At 35.7% G+C, this 15,512-nt stretch overlaps 1 protein-coding gene across 4 annotated transcripts in view; it reads right to left on the minus strand.

The window, feature by feature from the left end:
* The window catches only part of PKNOX1 (PBX/knotted 1 homeobox 1), a 166,350-nt gene that overhangs the window by 119,091 nt on the left and 31,747 nt on the right, over positions 1-15,512 (minus strand). Inside the window, exon 1 of one of the 4 annotated variants that reach the window (XM_078146503.1) lies at positions 1,589-1,852. The exons of the other annotated variants lie outside the window; for them this stretch is intronic. The gene's annotated coding sequence lies outside the window, so the exon portion shown is untranslated. Of the gene's footprint in view, positions 1-1,588; positions 1,853-15,512 lie in introns of those variants that run through there. 4 annotated transcript variants of the gene reach the window in all.

Below are 15,512 nucleotides of genomic sequence, written 5' to 3' on the forward strand. Positions count from 1 at the left end.
TCTGGTTTTGTTTTTGCTTTGTCTGAGATCATGATTATTACTCCTGTATTTTTTACTTCAACTGAAGCATATTAGATTCTTCTCCTGTCCTTTATTTTAACTCTGTGTGAAACTTGAGTTTCTATTTCAAGTGTGTCTCTTGTAAACATATTGTTGGGGATTCTGTTTTTTAATCCATTCTGCTGCTTCCATTTTATAGGTGAGCTCATCCAACTCACATTCACAGTTATGATTACTGTGTATTTCCTTCCATCCCATTTTCTTCTATTTCTTCCTCTTTTTATCCATGTCCCTCCTCAAAAGTCTATTTTGCTTCTAACCACTGCCTTGCTTAATCTGCTCTCCCTTTTATCATTTCCCCTCCCTTCTACACACACACACTCTTCTCTTATCCTCTTCCCCCTTTGATTTCCCTATTAGGTAAGTTGCATTTCTATACATAACTGAGTGTGTCTATCTCTTCTTCCCTCTGAACTAATTCCAATGAAAGTGACTTCACTTCACTACCTACCCCCCCATTTTCCCCTCCACTGTAAAACCTTTGCTTTATGTGCCTCTTTCATGTAATTTCCCCCATTCTACCTGTCCCTCCTCCCTTCTCTCAATTTTCACCCCCCCACCCTTTTTGGAAATCATTCCAACATCACTGACTCACACCCGTGACTTCTTGTCTATGTAAACTCCTTTTGACTACTCTAATAATGATAAAGTTCTTGGGAGTTATATGTATCATCTTTCCATATAGGAATGTAAACAGTTTAACTTTATTGAGTCTCTTATGATTACTCTTTCATGCTTACCTTTTTATGATTCTCCTGAGTCTTGTGTTTGAATGCCAAATTTTCTATTTCATCAGGAATGCTTGAAAGTCCTGTATTTCATTAAATATCTATTCCCTCCCCTCCCCTGTGAAGAACTGGACTCAGTTTTGCTGGGTAGATTATTTTTTGTTGTAATCCTAGTTCCTTTGCCTTCTGGAATATCATATTTTTGACTTTTGACATGAAAGTCGCTAAATTTTATGTGATCCTGACTATGGCTTCCCAATATTTGAATTGTTTCTTTCTGGCTGTTTGCAATATTTTCTCTTCGATCTGGGAGCTCTAAAATTTGGTTATAATATTCCTGGGAATTTTCATTTTGGTATCGCTTTCAGGAGGTGAGATGGACATTCTTTCAATTTCCATTTTGCCCTCTAGTTCTGGAATGTCAGGGCAGGTTTCCTTAATACTTTCTTGAAATATGATGTCTAAGGCTTTTTTGGGGGGTTTTCAGGTAATCTAATAATTCTTAAATTATCTCTCCTGGATCCATTTCCCAGGTCATTTGTTTTTCTGATGAGATATTTCACATTTTCTTCTCCCCCCACCCCCCCACTCTTTTGACTTTGTTTTATTACCTCTTGACATCTCACAGAGTCATTAGCTTCCACTTATCCAATTCTAATTTTTAGGGAATTACTTTATTCAATGAGATTTTTAAATTTTTTGCATTTGGCCAATTCTGCTTTTTAAGGAGTTCTTTTCTTCAGTGAATTTGTGTGCTTTCTTTTCTATTTGGTCAGTTCAGCTTTTTAAAGAGTTCTTACCTTCCGTGGATTTTTGTGCTCCCTGCTTCATCTCCAAAGATCCCAATCGAAGCATTATCATCACCATGCTGGTAATTTATGTTGTTTGCTGCTCTTTTTGCTGATTGCTGTTCTATCCCTGTTTAACCCTCTCTTTGGATCGAAATCAACTGACATCTCAGGTATCACAGGCCTTGAGTAAAAGGATGATCTACGTGATTCACTACTATCTAGGTAAAGAATATAAGTCTCCAGATGTTAAAGCACTTCTCAATCCAAAGCCGGTCTGAAATCATCTATTTAGAGACCAGCTGCCTTAAATATTTACACTATATTTGAATTTTCACCTTATTCTAAAGTTCATTTACTACTGTAATTTGTATGTCGACTAAAAGAGTTAAAAGCCAACAAAAGTGTTAAAACTTTGGACAAATTGTAATACCCCCTTACTTTATTAATCATACAATTGTTTTCATTATCTTACACTTTTACTTCATATAAAAATTACTTACTCTTATGAGGAATTATCAAACAAATTACTTAAAAACTATGCAAAAATACTTTCAAAAATATAAACTGAATTAAAATATTTTATTTTTATCTATGTTTTATTTTTCCAGCCCCCCTGTGAGTTGAAATTTTGAAGAAAAGGTTCCACTTGCTTTAACAAATGTGACTGGACACAAACATCTTAGTGGTTTTTGTATGATAAAATTCTTGCCAATAGAAATATTATGCCAACAAAATGGAAACAGCACCTCATGGCTGTCCATACAGAATATGAATCTAAAGATGAAGGGTCTTTACATGTGAAGGAAGCTCACTTCAAAAAACCTGTGACACATCCAAAATTGGATCTGCTGTTTCACAAAAACCTTTTATTAATATCCTATAGGTGTTTACTGAATACCCAAACAAAAGAAGTCCCCCTCCATTGGAAGAGACTTTAGTAAAGCCATATGCAGTGGAAGTGGTCAAACTAGTCTGTGACCTAAAACAGAGGAGAAAATTGAAAGTGCTTCCAGTGTCAGATGATGTGATGCATCTTAGAAAAGTTGGTATTTCTTTTAACATTTTGAAGCAAGTTATCAAGGATTTGGCAGCTTTGCCATTCCCCTTGGGTATACAACTGAATCAAGTTACATACATCTTTCAATATTCCTAACTCCTTGCTGTTCTTCAATATGTGCACTCTAACATTATTATAATTCCTCTTTAGAAACTACAAAGTCTTAGGGTAGCTAGGTGACACAGTGTATAGAACACTGGCCCTGGAATCAGGAGGACCCAAGTTCAAATCCAGCCTTAGACACATAACACTTACTAGCTGTATGATCCTGGGCAAGTCACTTAACCCCAACTGCCTCACCAAAAAAAAAAAAAAGAAAAAAGAAACTACAAAGTCTGTCAATGTTTGAAAATGACAAAAAGAATTTTTTTTTTGCCAAGCAAAATTTTGTTTAAAAGAAAAGGTTAATAATATGTGCACAAATGGATTTCCTGAAAATATTTGGTGATAAATGTGGTTTTGCAATGTTAATGATAAAAAAAGAAGATCCTTACACTGCAAACAATGTGTACTCATACCTCTTTATATGGCAATCCACTAGCAACAAAGATTCTTCCAAGATCTCTGAAATAAAGTTTTGTTAACATCCATAAAAAGTCAACAACTGTATCAGAAGCAGGTCTCTAAACTACCACGTTTTTTCAAAGATTTTGGCAAAAAGATGGGAACAGAATATGAAGTACTTCCCTACCACACAGAAGTGCAAAAGAAGGCTTTTTAAAAGGACAAGTCATGAAGTATTTGTTCAAACTAAGAAGTTTCAAGTTATGTGAAAGAAAAAGAATTCATTTTTGAAACATTTTGTAAGAAAATATTTGATCCACTAGTTAACTTGTTTGAGAAATATTTTAAACATATGAAAGACATACATTTTTCAATTTAAACTCCTGAAGTCACTGTTATGGATGCTAGTGAAAAAATTAGAAGTTTTTTTCCCATTTCATACCACTTTAAGTATTTGATAAATTTTAATAAATTCAAAATTATTACATTCAAAACTGTTTTGCAGGCCTCTGCTCCCTTCTGATGATCTTTTTCTTGTCTTTTGCCCACTTTTCAAACTCTTTCTATGATCTTTTTTCCCACAGTTTAGTATTTAGTATTTTATTTTTTTCCAATTACATGCAAAAACAATTTTCAACATTCATTTTAAAAATGCTGAGATCCAAATTCTCTCCTTCTTCCCTCCCTCCTTTTCCTTTCCCTCACTAACAAGGTAAGCAACTTGATACAGGTTGTGCATATGCAGTCATGAAAAACATTTCCATCTTAGTCATGCTGTGAAAACACAAATTAAAAAAACACAGGAAAAACAAAATTCAAAAAGTATGCATCGAACTGCATTCAGACACAATAGTTTTTTTAATTTAATATTTTACTTTTTCCTTCATTACACACAAGGTCAATTTTTAACATTTGTTTTTTAGAAATTTGCGTTCCAAATTCTCTCCCTCCCTGTCCTCTCCCCCTCATTGAGAAGGCAAGCAATTTGATACAATTTATATATGTGCAGTCATAAATATATTTCTATATCAGGCAGGTTATAAAAGAAAACAGACCAAAAAAAAAATTACAAAAAAAAAGAAAGTTTTAAAGAGCAGGTTTTGGTATGTATTTAGATTCCTTCAGTTCTTTCCTGGAGGTGGACAGCATTTTTTATCATAATTCCTTCAGAACTGTCTTGGATCATTGCATTACTGAGAATAGCTAAGTCATTCACAGTAGATCATGCAATATTGCTGTTAATATGTACAGTGTTCTGCTGGTCCTGCTCACTTCAATCTGCATCAGATCATGAAAATCTTTCAGTTTTTTCTGAGAGTACCCTGCTTATCATTCTTATAGCATAACAGTATTCCAATGCAATCACGTACCATAACGTACCATAACTTGTTCAGACATTCTCCAATTGATGGGTATTACCTCAATTTCCAATTCTTTGCCACCACAAAAAGAGCTGCTAAAAATATTTTTGTACATACAGGTCCCTTTTTATTTTTCATCTCTTCAGCATACAAACATAGTAATGGTATTGCTGGGTAAAAGGGCATGCATGGTTTTATAGATCTTTGGGTATAGTTCCAAATGGCTCTCCAGAATGGTTGAATCAGTTCACAACTCCAACAGTGCATTAGTGTCCAAGTTTTCCTATGTCTCTTCTAACACTTGTCATTTTCCTTTTCTTTCACACTAACCAGGCTGACAGGTATGGGTTAGTACCTCAGAATTATTTTAATACGCATTTGTCTAATCAATAGTGATTTAGAGCATTTTTTCATGTGACTATAGCTTTGATTACTTCATCTGAAAACTGCCTGTTTGTATCCTCCGACCATTTATCAAATGGGGAATGACTCCTATTCTTAACATTTTGACTCAGTTCTCTATATATCTGAGAAATGAGGCCTTCATCAGAGAAACTTGTTATAAACATTTTTTCAGTTATAATTACTAATTGTGTCTTTCCCTCTATCCTATTTCCCCCCCATTTATCTAACTCTCTCTCCTTTAATCCTATCCACCCTCAAAAGTGTTTTGCTTCTGATTACTGCCTCTCCCAATCTGCCCTCCCTTCTATCAGCCCCCTGCCTTTTTTTTTTTCCATTTCCCCTCCTATTTCCCTGCAGGGTAAGATAGATTTCTATACAAAACTGAATGTGGTGGCAGCTAGGTGGCACAGTGGATAGAACATTGGGCCTGGGATCAAGAGGACCTGACTTCAAATCCAGCCTCAGACCAGACATTTGACACCTACTAGCTGTGTGACCCTGGGCAAGTCACTTAACCCCAACTGCCTCACCAAAAACAAAACAAAACAAAACAAAAAACAAACAAAAAAGCTGACTGTGTATATTATTCCCTCTTTAAATCAATTCTAATGAGAGTGAGGTTCAAGCACTCCTCTCACCCCCAAATCTCCCTCCCATCTTGCCCTCCACTATAAACGTTCTTTCACACCTCTTTCATGTGAGATAATTTACCCCACTGTACATCTCCCTTCCCCGTTGTCTCTGTGCACTCATCTTTCTCACCTCTTAATTTTTTTAGATATGAATTCATCATATTCTACACACACCCATGCCCTCTGTCTATGTATAATAATTCTAAGTGACCTAATAATGATAAAGTTTTAAGGAGTTACAGGTACCATTTTCCCATGCAGGAATGTAAACAAATTTAACTTTATTGAATTCCTTACGATTTCTCTTTCCTGTTCACATTTTTTTTCTTCTCTTGGGTCTTGTATTTGAAAGTTAAATTTTCTTTACAGTTCTGGTCTTTTTATCAGGAATGCCTGAAAGTCATTTATTTCACTGAATATCCATCTTCCCTCTGAAGGATTATTCTCAGTTTTGCTGGGTAGGTATTATTTGGTTATAATCCTAGCTTCTTTGCCTTCCAGAATGTCATATTCCAAGTTCTCCAGTCCTTTAATGTGGAAGCTGCTAAATTTTGTGTCAACCTGACTATGGCTCCATGATAATTTAAATTGTTTCTTTCTGGTTCCCTGTAGCATTTTCTTCTTAAGCTGGAAGCTCTGGAATTTGGCTATAACATTTCTGGGAGTTTTCATTTTAGGAACTCTTTCAGGAGGTGAGTGGTGTCTTTCAATTTCTATTTTATTTTCTGGTGATAGAATATCAGCGCAATTTTCCTTGATAATTCCTTGAAAGATGATGTCTAGGTTCTTTTTTTGATAATGGTTTCCACTTAGTACAATAATTCTGAAATTATCTCTTCTCAATCTATTTTTCAGTTTGTTTTTTCCAATGAGATATTACAAATTTTCTTCTATTTTTTCCATTCTTTTGATTTTGTTTGATTGTTTCTTGACATCTCATGGAGTCATTAACTTCCATTTGCCCAAATCTAATTTTTAAGGAATTATTTTCTTCAGTGTACTTTTGTACCTCCTTTTTCATTTGGCCAACTCTATTTTTTAGGGAGTTCTTTTCTTCAGTGAATTTTTGTACATCTTTGTCCATTTGGCCAATCTGAATGTTTAAAGAATTCTTCTCTTATCTGGATTTTTATGCCTGTTTTATCATTTGGTCTATTCTGTTTTTTAAAGGGGTTATTTTCTTCCCTTTTTTTGTGCCTCCTTTACCAAGCTGTTGACTCATTTTTCATCACTTCCTTGTATCACTCTCATTTCTTTTCCCATTTTTTCTTTAACCTCTCTTATTTGATTTTAAAATCCTTTTTGAGCTCTTCTAGGAATTCATTTTGGGTTTGAGACCAATTCACATTTTTCTTTGAAGCTTTGGATGTAGCAGTTTTGACTTTGTTCTCTTCTTCTGAGTTTGTGTTTTGAGCTTCCCTTTCACCATAGTAGCTCTCTATGATTAGGTTCTGTTTTTGTTTTTTGGTCTATTGACATTTAATTTTAATACAAAGTTGGGCTCTATTCCTAAGGTGGAGGGGGATACTGTCCCAAGCTTCAAGTTTTTTGTGCAGCTGTTTTCAGAGCTGGTTCTGCGGGATCTGTAAGTTTTCAGTTCTTCTAAGGTGGAAAGATCTAAAGAGGTGTGTTAACTACTCTCCTGGCCTGTGCTCTGGTTTGAGTGACTACAAACATTCTTTTCTGCCCTGGAACTGTGAACAGGATCCCTGTTCCTTTGTGGCCACAAGTTCTCGTGTGCTAGTGCTCCTCTTCACCCTGGAACTGCCATCCAGGACTGTGACCTAGATTCTCACACGGACAAAACAACAAGAGTCCTTGTAAAGGAGTACAAGGGACCCCTGTAATCACCATCTGACCATGACTCTTACCCCCCTTACTGTCTGTGAGCTGAAAGCTCTGTAAGTGACTGCTACTGATTCAATTGCCCTCAAGGCCTGCTGCTGTCTTGCCAAGAGTTGCCTGCACTGGTGCAGGACTGTGCTTTACTCTCACCCTGGTGAGACAGACCACTCTTGATGACCTTCTATGTTGTCTTGGGCTAAAAGATTTTTTCATTCCATCCCTTAGTGGGTTCTGCTATTCTAGAATTCATTTTGAAGCATTATTCAAAGTTGTTTGGAGGGGAATTTGGGAGAGCTCTGGTGAGTACCTGACTCTTCTCCACCTTCTTGTCTCTACCCTTCAATTACAAACTTTCTTGGCTAAGTTGCCAAAATGGAAGAAGAGAATAGATGTGGACATTCTTACTAGCTTTCAAATGCAGGGAGAAGAATTTTACAAAGAGGAAACAGGGATACAAAATTTGCTGATTTCTATTTTTGTGTGTGTGATTTCTATTTTTAAAGAAACATAGAACACCTGGAAATATTTCAGAACTCTTTTAAAAGTTATTTTTATCTTGATAAAAATAAAGTTGAACCATAGATCCACAATTCCTTATATTTCTGATATAAACTTTATCAGGTGTAGTCAACAATGAACTCATTGGATTTGAGGACAAAAACTTGCTACAACTGAAGATTAACTAAAAAAAAAATTGAAAATTCCTTTGTTCCTTGAGAGAATCCTATCCTTAACTATAAAGCAAGCTGTGGAAGCTTTAATTATGTTTGCAACAACATATGTCTGTGAATTTAGATGGGGACTACTTGTAGCCATTAAAACAAAAAGACTGAAATACACAGGGTATCTAACATTCAAGAGTCAAACACCACCCCACAGTTTATGTTAAGCAACAGCCTTCATACTGATATATCTTCAAAAAATAAAATTTAACTTTAACTTCCCTATACATTAAAAATATACAAGCTACAATAATTTAGTTTTTAAATATTTCATAACTATTCCAATATAGTTAGGAGTTTTTTTTGTTTTTGTTTTTTGCTTTTTTTTGGCGAGGCAATCGTGGTTAAGTGACTTGCCCAGGGTCGCACAGCTAGTAAGTATATCAAGTGTCTGAGATCACATTTGAACTCGGGTTCTCCTGACTCCAAGGCCAGAGCTCTATCCACTGTGCCACCTAGCTGCCCCATATAATTAGTTTTCTTTTAAATTCTACGTATTTTATGCATTTATAAACACATTCCTGAGAAGGGGTCTGTAGGTATCATCAGACTGCCAAAGGGGTCCAGGACACAAAATGATTAAGAACTCATGTTCTAGTCTGTGCTCATACTCCAACAAAGCCTCCTAGATGATATTCCTAAAATTCAAGTATGATCATTTAAATCTCCTGATCAAAATCTACTGATTCTCCACTACCTATAGAATAAAAATACAAATTTCAACTCTTGGTTTTTAAAACATTTTACAATTTGGCTACAGAGTACTTTGTTGTACTAATCACACAGCACATTTCAGGCTGGTCTATTTCCTACTCCCTGTACATAAAATACCACTCACTGTTCCATACTTTTCCATAGGCCTGAAATGCTGTCCCTTCTGACCTATACATCATACAATCTTTAGATGGCTTTAAAGATCAACTCAAGGAAACCAGGAAAGATGGAAGAGTGGGAGAAAGCAGTGCAGCCCAGCTCCCCTAACCATTTGATGACTTGATCATGAGTACAGATTCTACAATTCTGACACTCTAACCCATAAGAGGGGACCTCACGTACACTCCCAGGGTGACAGGAAGGAAGCAGAGCCTAAACTGGTCGTTTCCACCCCTATCTCCAAAGGGTGGAGACCTGAGATACAGCCTACAGACAAGGAAGTAGGGTCTCTGCCAGATCACTCCAATATTCACAATGGCAGGATATAATATTCTCACCACAAGGCACAAGAAACATGATGCTGTCCCTATACCTAGAAGAAGGGAATCTTAGAACCAGCTGCTCCCATATGACCCACTCCTACTCTCCCCACCCCAATCCCTCCCAGCAAAAATCACAGCTGTAGTGCTATCACTTTGACACCAACAGGACAATAGGTAAGGCACACCAAGCTCACTCAAGTCTACGACAATCTGTTCAGAAGTACCCAAAGCCCATCCCTAACACAAAATCCCAATCCAGGAACTAAGGATGGAAGAATGAGTACACAAAGATAAAGAAATATAAAGGGGATGCCCAAGACAAAACCCACAAAGAATGACTCTAAGACAATCCTAAGGAAAGCCTCAAAGGGAGAAAAAAAGAAACAGTTTATAAATAAGGTAAATTAGAATTCCCAGAAGAAATAATGCAAGAGTTAAAAAAAAGTTAAAATGATATTGTATAAATGAAATGAGATAAACGAAAGAGTTAAAAAAGAAATGAGAACTATGGAGGAGACACTTAACTCTGAGGTAGTACCTCACATCAGATTAGTGCAACTGATGAAAAAGGAAAATGATCAATGCTGAAAAGGCTATGAGAAAACAGGCACTTTAATGAACTGGTATGATCTAGAAAGCAATTTGTTTGTACTGTACCCAAAAAGATAGCGATACGACTACTAGGTATCTATCCCACAAAGAGAGTAAAAAAAGATAAAAATGATTCACATGTACACAAATATTTATAGCAATTATATTTGTGGTAACAAAAAACTGGAAACTGAAGGGATACCCATGAATTGAGGAATGGCTAAATAAATTACGGTACATTAATGTGGTATATGAATATAGAATGCTATTTTTTTGTAAGAAATTACAAAGGGGATGGCTTCAGGAAAAGCTGGGACAACTTAAAATGGTAATAATAATGTAACAATAATAGTTATGACCGCTGACATTTGTATAATGCTTATTATGTGCCAGGCAGTGTGCTCAGTGCTTTATAATTATTATCTCATGGATAGAATGGAAGCAGATGCTATTATCATTCTCATTTTATAGAGGACACTGAAGTTAAATGATGATGACATGAACTAAGGTATTCCTGACTGTAGGCCCAGTGCTCTGTGCACTGTGCCACCTCCCTGCCTTGTATAACAGGTGCAAAGTGAAGTCATTAGAACTAGGAGAACAATTTACATAACAAGAATACTATAAAGGTAAACAACTTTGAAAAACTAAGAAACTGAGAGAGAAGCCAAGATGGCAAAGCGAGGCAGGAATTCGTTTGAGCTCTCCCAAATTTCCCTCCAAAGAACTTTAAAATAACATCTCAAAAAGAATTCTGGAGAGGCAGATGCAAAAAACAGGATGCAGTTAAACAATCTTCCGCCCCAAGGGAACTTAGAAGGTCGACAGTAAAGTGTGTCTCACTGAAGTGAGAGTAGAGCACAGTCCAGTGCAAGCCAGTTCAGACTTTGGGGACAACAGAATCAGTAGCAGTGATTCGAAGGGCTCTCAGTCCACAGACAAGAGGCCAGACAATTGGTCAGAAGATTACAGGGGTTCCTTTGCTGGCTCAGTGTGCAGGACTCTGTTGCACTGCCCAGATAGGAATCCAAGTCACAGAAGTAGATCACAGGCCCAGGGTGAGGAAGAGCACTAGCATAATAGAGTATGGGGGTGCCATGGGGAGCAGGGATCCTAGTCATAGATCCAAGGCAGAAAACAATGTTTGTGGTCACTCACAGACCAAAGTACAAGTGGGAGAACAGTGACCACACTACTTCTTAGATCATATCACCTTGGTAGAACACAAAACTTACAGATACCCAGAAGTAGTTCTGAAAACAGGAACACAAAAAACTTAAACTTGGGGCAATATCTCCTCCAACCCAGGAGCAGAGCTCAATTTTAACATAACATTAGAGGTCAAGAGATAAGCTAGAAAAATGAGGAAGAAATAAAATAAGAACCTGACTACAAAAAGCTACTATGGTGACAGGGAAGAGCAAAACACAAACTTGGAAGAGGACAACTATTTGAAAACAGCCACATGTGAAGACTCAAAAGAAAAATGTGAATTGGAGTCAGGCCTAAGAAAATCTCTTGAAAGAGCTCAAAAAGGATTTTAAAATTCAAATAAGAGGGGTAGAAGAAAAATTGGGAAAAGAAATGAAAGTGACACCAAAAAAATCATGAAAAAAGAGTCAATAACTTTTTTTTTAGAAAAGCACAAAAAATATAGAAAAAGGTATACAAAAATCCAATAAAGAAAAAAACCTTAAAAAAAGAATTGGGCAAATGGAAGAGGAGGTACAAAAATTCACTGAAAAAAAGTAACTCTTTAAAAAGTAGAACTGGGGGCAGCGAGGTGGCGCTGCGGATAGAGGACTACACAAGATTTAGCAGCTTCTACATTAAAGGACTGGAGGGTTTGGAATATGATATTCCAGAAGGCAAATGAGCTAGGGTTATAACCAAGCATCATTAACCTAGCAAAACTCAGTATAATCCTTCAAGGGAAAAAATTAGATATTTAATCAAAGAGAGGACTTTCAAGTTTTCTTGATGAAAATACCAGAGCTAAAGAGAAAACCTGATTTTTAAATACAAGACTCAAAAGAAATATAAAAAAGTAAACAGGAAAGAGAAAATATAGGGGATTCAATAAGCTTAAATTGTTTCTTACATAGGAAGATGATGTTTGCACCTCTTAAGAATTTTGTTACTACTAGGACAGTTAGGAGAAGTGTACATAAAGGTCACAAATGTTAGATGACTATGATAGGATGGTATTCAAAAAAATCAAAATTAAGGGGTGAGAAAGAGGGATGCCCTCGGAGAAGGGAGAGGGAGAATGGGATAAATTATCTCACATAAGAAGAGCAAAAGAGATATTACAGGAGGCAGCTAGGTGGCGCAGTGGATAGAGTACTGGCCCTGGAGTCAGGAGGATCTAAGTTCAAATCTGACCTAGACACATGATAGTAGCTGTGTGAGTCACTTAACCCCAAGTGCCTCATTAAAAAAGAGAGAGAGAGAGAGAGAGAGAGAGAGAGAGAGAGAGAGAGAGAGATTACAACGGAGGGTTAGAAGAAGGATGGTGGGCAACACTTGAACCTTACTCTCACTGGAATTGGCTCAAAGAGAGAATAACAAACACTCAGTGGGGAAGGAGAAAGAGAAAGGGATAAGGAGGTGGAGGGGAACAGACTGATAGGAGGGAGGATAAATTAAGGAGGCAGTAGTCAGGAACAAAACACTTTGGAGGAGGGACAGGTGAAAGGAGAAAGAGAGAAGAATAAACATGGGAAAATAGAATGGAAGGAAATACACAGTAATCATAACGAATTTGAATGGGATGAATTCACCCATCAAACGGAAGCAGATAGAGTGGATTAAAAAACAGAATCCTATAATTGGTTGTTTATAAGACTCACCTGAAGCAGAGACATACAGAGCAAAGGTAAGGAGCTGGAGAAGAATCTGTTATGCTTCAGCTGAAGTTAAAAAACAACAGCAACAACTGAGGTAACAATTATGATTTAAGAAAAAGCAAAAGCAAAAATAGATCTAATTAAAAGAGATAAGGAAGGGAACTACATCTTGCTAAAAGGTACCAGAGACAATGAAATAATATCAATACAAAACATATAAGCAACAAATGGTATAGCATCCAAATTTTTAAAGGAGAAGTTAAATGAGTTACAGTAGGAAATAGTAAAACTATACTAGTGCGGGACCTCAACTTTCCCCTCTAAGAACGAGAGATAAATCTAACCACCAAATAAACAAGAAGGAAGTGAAGGAGGTAAACAGAATTTTAGAAAAGTTAGGTATGATAGACCTCTGAAGAAAACTGAATGAGAATAGAAAGGAATATACCTTTTTCTCAATGGTACATGACACCTGTACAAAAACTGACCATGTATTAGGACATAAAAACTTCACAACCAAATGAAGAGAAACAAATATTAAATGCATCCTTTTCAGATCTAATACAATAAAAGTTACATTCAACAAAGGGCCATGGAAAGAGAGATTAAAAATTAGTTGGAAATTAAATAATCTAATCCTAAAGAATGATGAGCAGGTGAAAAAAAACAAATCATGGAAACAATTTCATTAAAGAGAATGACAAAGAGACAATATACCAAAGTTTATTGGATGCAGCCAAAGCAGTACTTAGGCGGAAATGTATGTCTCTAAATGCTTACATCAATAAAACAAGGAAAGATTAATTGGGCACACAACCAAAGAAAAAAAACTGGAAAAAGAAAAAATTTTAAAACCCCCAGTCAAACATCAAATTGAAAATCCCAAAAAATCAAAGGGGAGATTAATAAAACTGAAAGAAAACCACTGAACTACTAAATAAAATGAGGAGCTGATTTTATGAAAAACAACAAAACAAAACAATAAAACAGATAAATCATTGCTTAATGAAAAAAAACAACAAACTACCAGTATCAAAAATGAAAAGGGTGAATTCATCACCAATGAAGAGAAAATTAAAACAATTATTTGGAGCTATTTTGCCCAATTATATGTCAACAAATGTGACAATCTAAGTGAAATGGACGAATATTTACAAAAATACATATTGTGGTGCACCCTAGGTGGCAAAGTGGATAGAGCTCCAGACTTGAAGACAGTAGGACCTGAGTTCAAATATGGCCTCAGACATTTACTATGTGACCCTGGGTAAGTCATTTAACCCTAACTGCCTCCAAAAAAATCGCAAACATACAAAACCCAAAAATACATATTGCCCAGATTAACAGAAGAGGAACCCTCTCTTAGAAACAGAAATTGAACATGCCCTCAAGGAACTCCCTAAGAAAAAATCCCCAGGGTCAGAGGATTCATAAATGAATTTGATCAAACATTTAAAGAATAGTTAATTCCAATACCATATAAACTATTTGGAAAAATAGGCAAACGAGGAGTTCTACCAAATTCCTTTTATGACACAAATACAGTGCTGATACCTAAATCAGGAAGAGCAGAAACAGAGAAAGAAAACTATAGATAAATTTCCCTAATGAATATTGATGCTAAATTTGATGTTAAATAAAATACTAGCAAGGAGATTGATTACTGCAATGTATAGCCATGACCATACACTATGACCAGATGGGATTTATATACAAAGAATACAGAGCTGGTTCAGAATTAGGAAAACTATCAGCATAATCGACCATATCAATAATAAAGCAACAGAAATCATGAGAATTATCTAAATAGATGCAGAAAATGCTTCTGACAAAACACAACATTCATTCTTATTAAAAACACTAGTGAGCATAGGAATAAATGGAGTTTTCACTAAAATGATAAGTAGCATCTATCTCAAATCATCAGTAAGCATTATCTGTAATGAGGATAACCTAGAAGCCTTCCCAATATGACTGGGGTGAAGCAAGGATGCCCATTATCACCATTATTGTTCAATATTGTACTACAAATTCTAGTTATCTCAAAGAGAAAAGAAATTGAAAAATTAGAATAGGCAATGAAGAAACAAAACTATCACTCTTTGCAAATGATATGATGGTATATTTACAGAATCCTAGAGAATCAACTAAAACTACATGAAATAATTAACAACTTTAGCAAAGTTGCAGGTTATAAAATAAACCCACACAAATCATCAGCATTTCTACATATTACCAATAAAGTGTAACAGGAAGAAACAGAGAAATTCCACTTAAAATAACTGCAGACAATTTAAAATACTTGAGAGTCTACCTGACAAGACAAATACAGGAACTATATGAGCACAGTTATAAAACACTTTTCACACAAATAAAGTCAGATCTAAAAAATTGGGAAAATGTTAATTGCTCACAGGTAGGCTGAACCAAAATAATAAAAACGATAATTTTACTTAAATTAATTGACCTATTCAGTGCCATATGAATCAAACTACCAAAAAAATTATTTTATAGAGTTAGAAAAAATGATATCAAAAGTCAACTAGAAGAACAAAAAGTAAAAAATATTAGGGGAATTAATGAAAACAAATGTGAAGAAAGGTGACTCAGCAGTACCAAATCTCTGTATTATAAATTGGTAATCATCAAAATACCCTGGTACTGGCTAAGAAGCAGAGTGATGGATCAGCAGAATAGATTAGGTACACAAGACATTGATCTAGTGTTTGATAAACGCAAAGATCCAAGCTTTTGGGAAAAGAACTAACTAC

The sequence above is a fragment of the Phascolarctos cinereus genome, unplaced genomic scaffold (genome assembly GCF_003287225.1).
Source record: "Phascolarctos cinereus isolate Bilbo 61053 unplaced genomic scaffold, phaCin_HiC Scaffold_726;HRSCAF=1367, whole genome shotgun sequence".
In the NCBI taxonomy this organism is placed as follows: Eukaryota; Metazoa; Chordata; class Mammalia; order Diprotodontia; family Phascolarctidae; genus Phascolarctos; species Phascolarctos cinereus.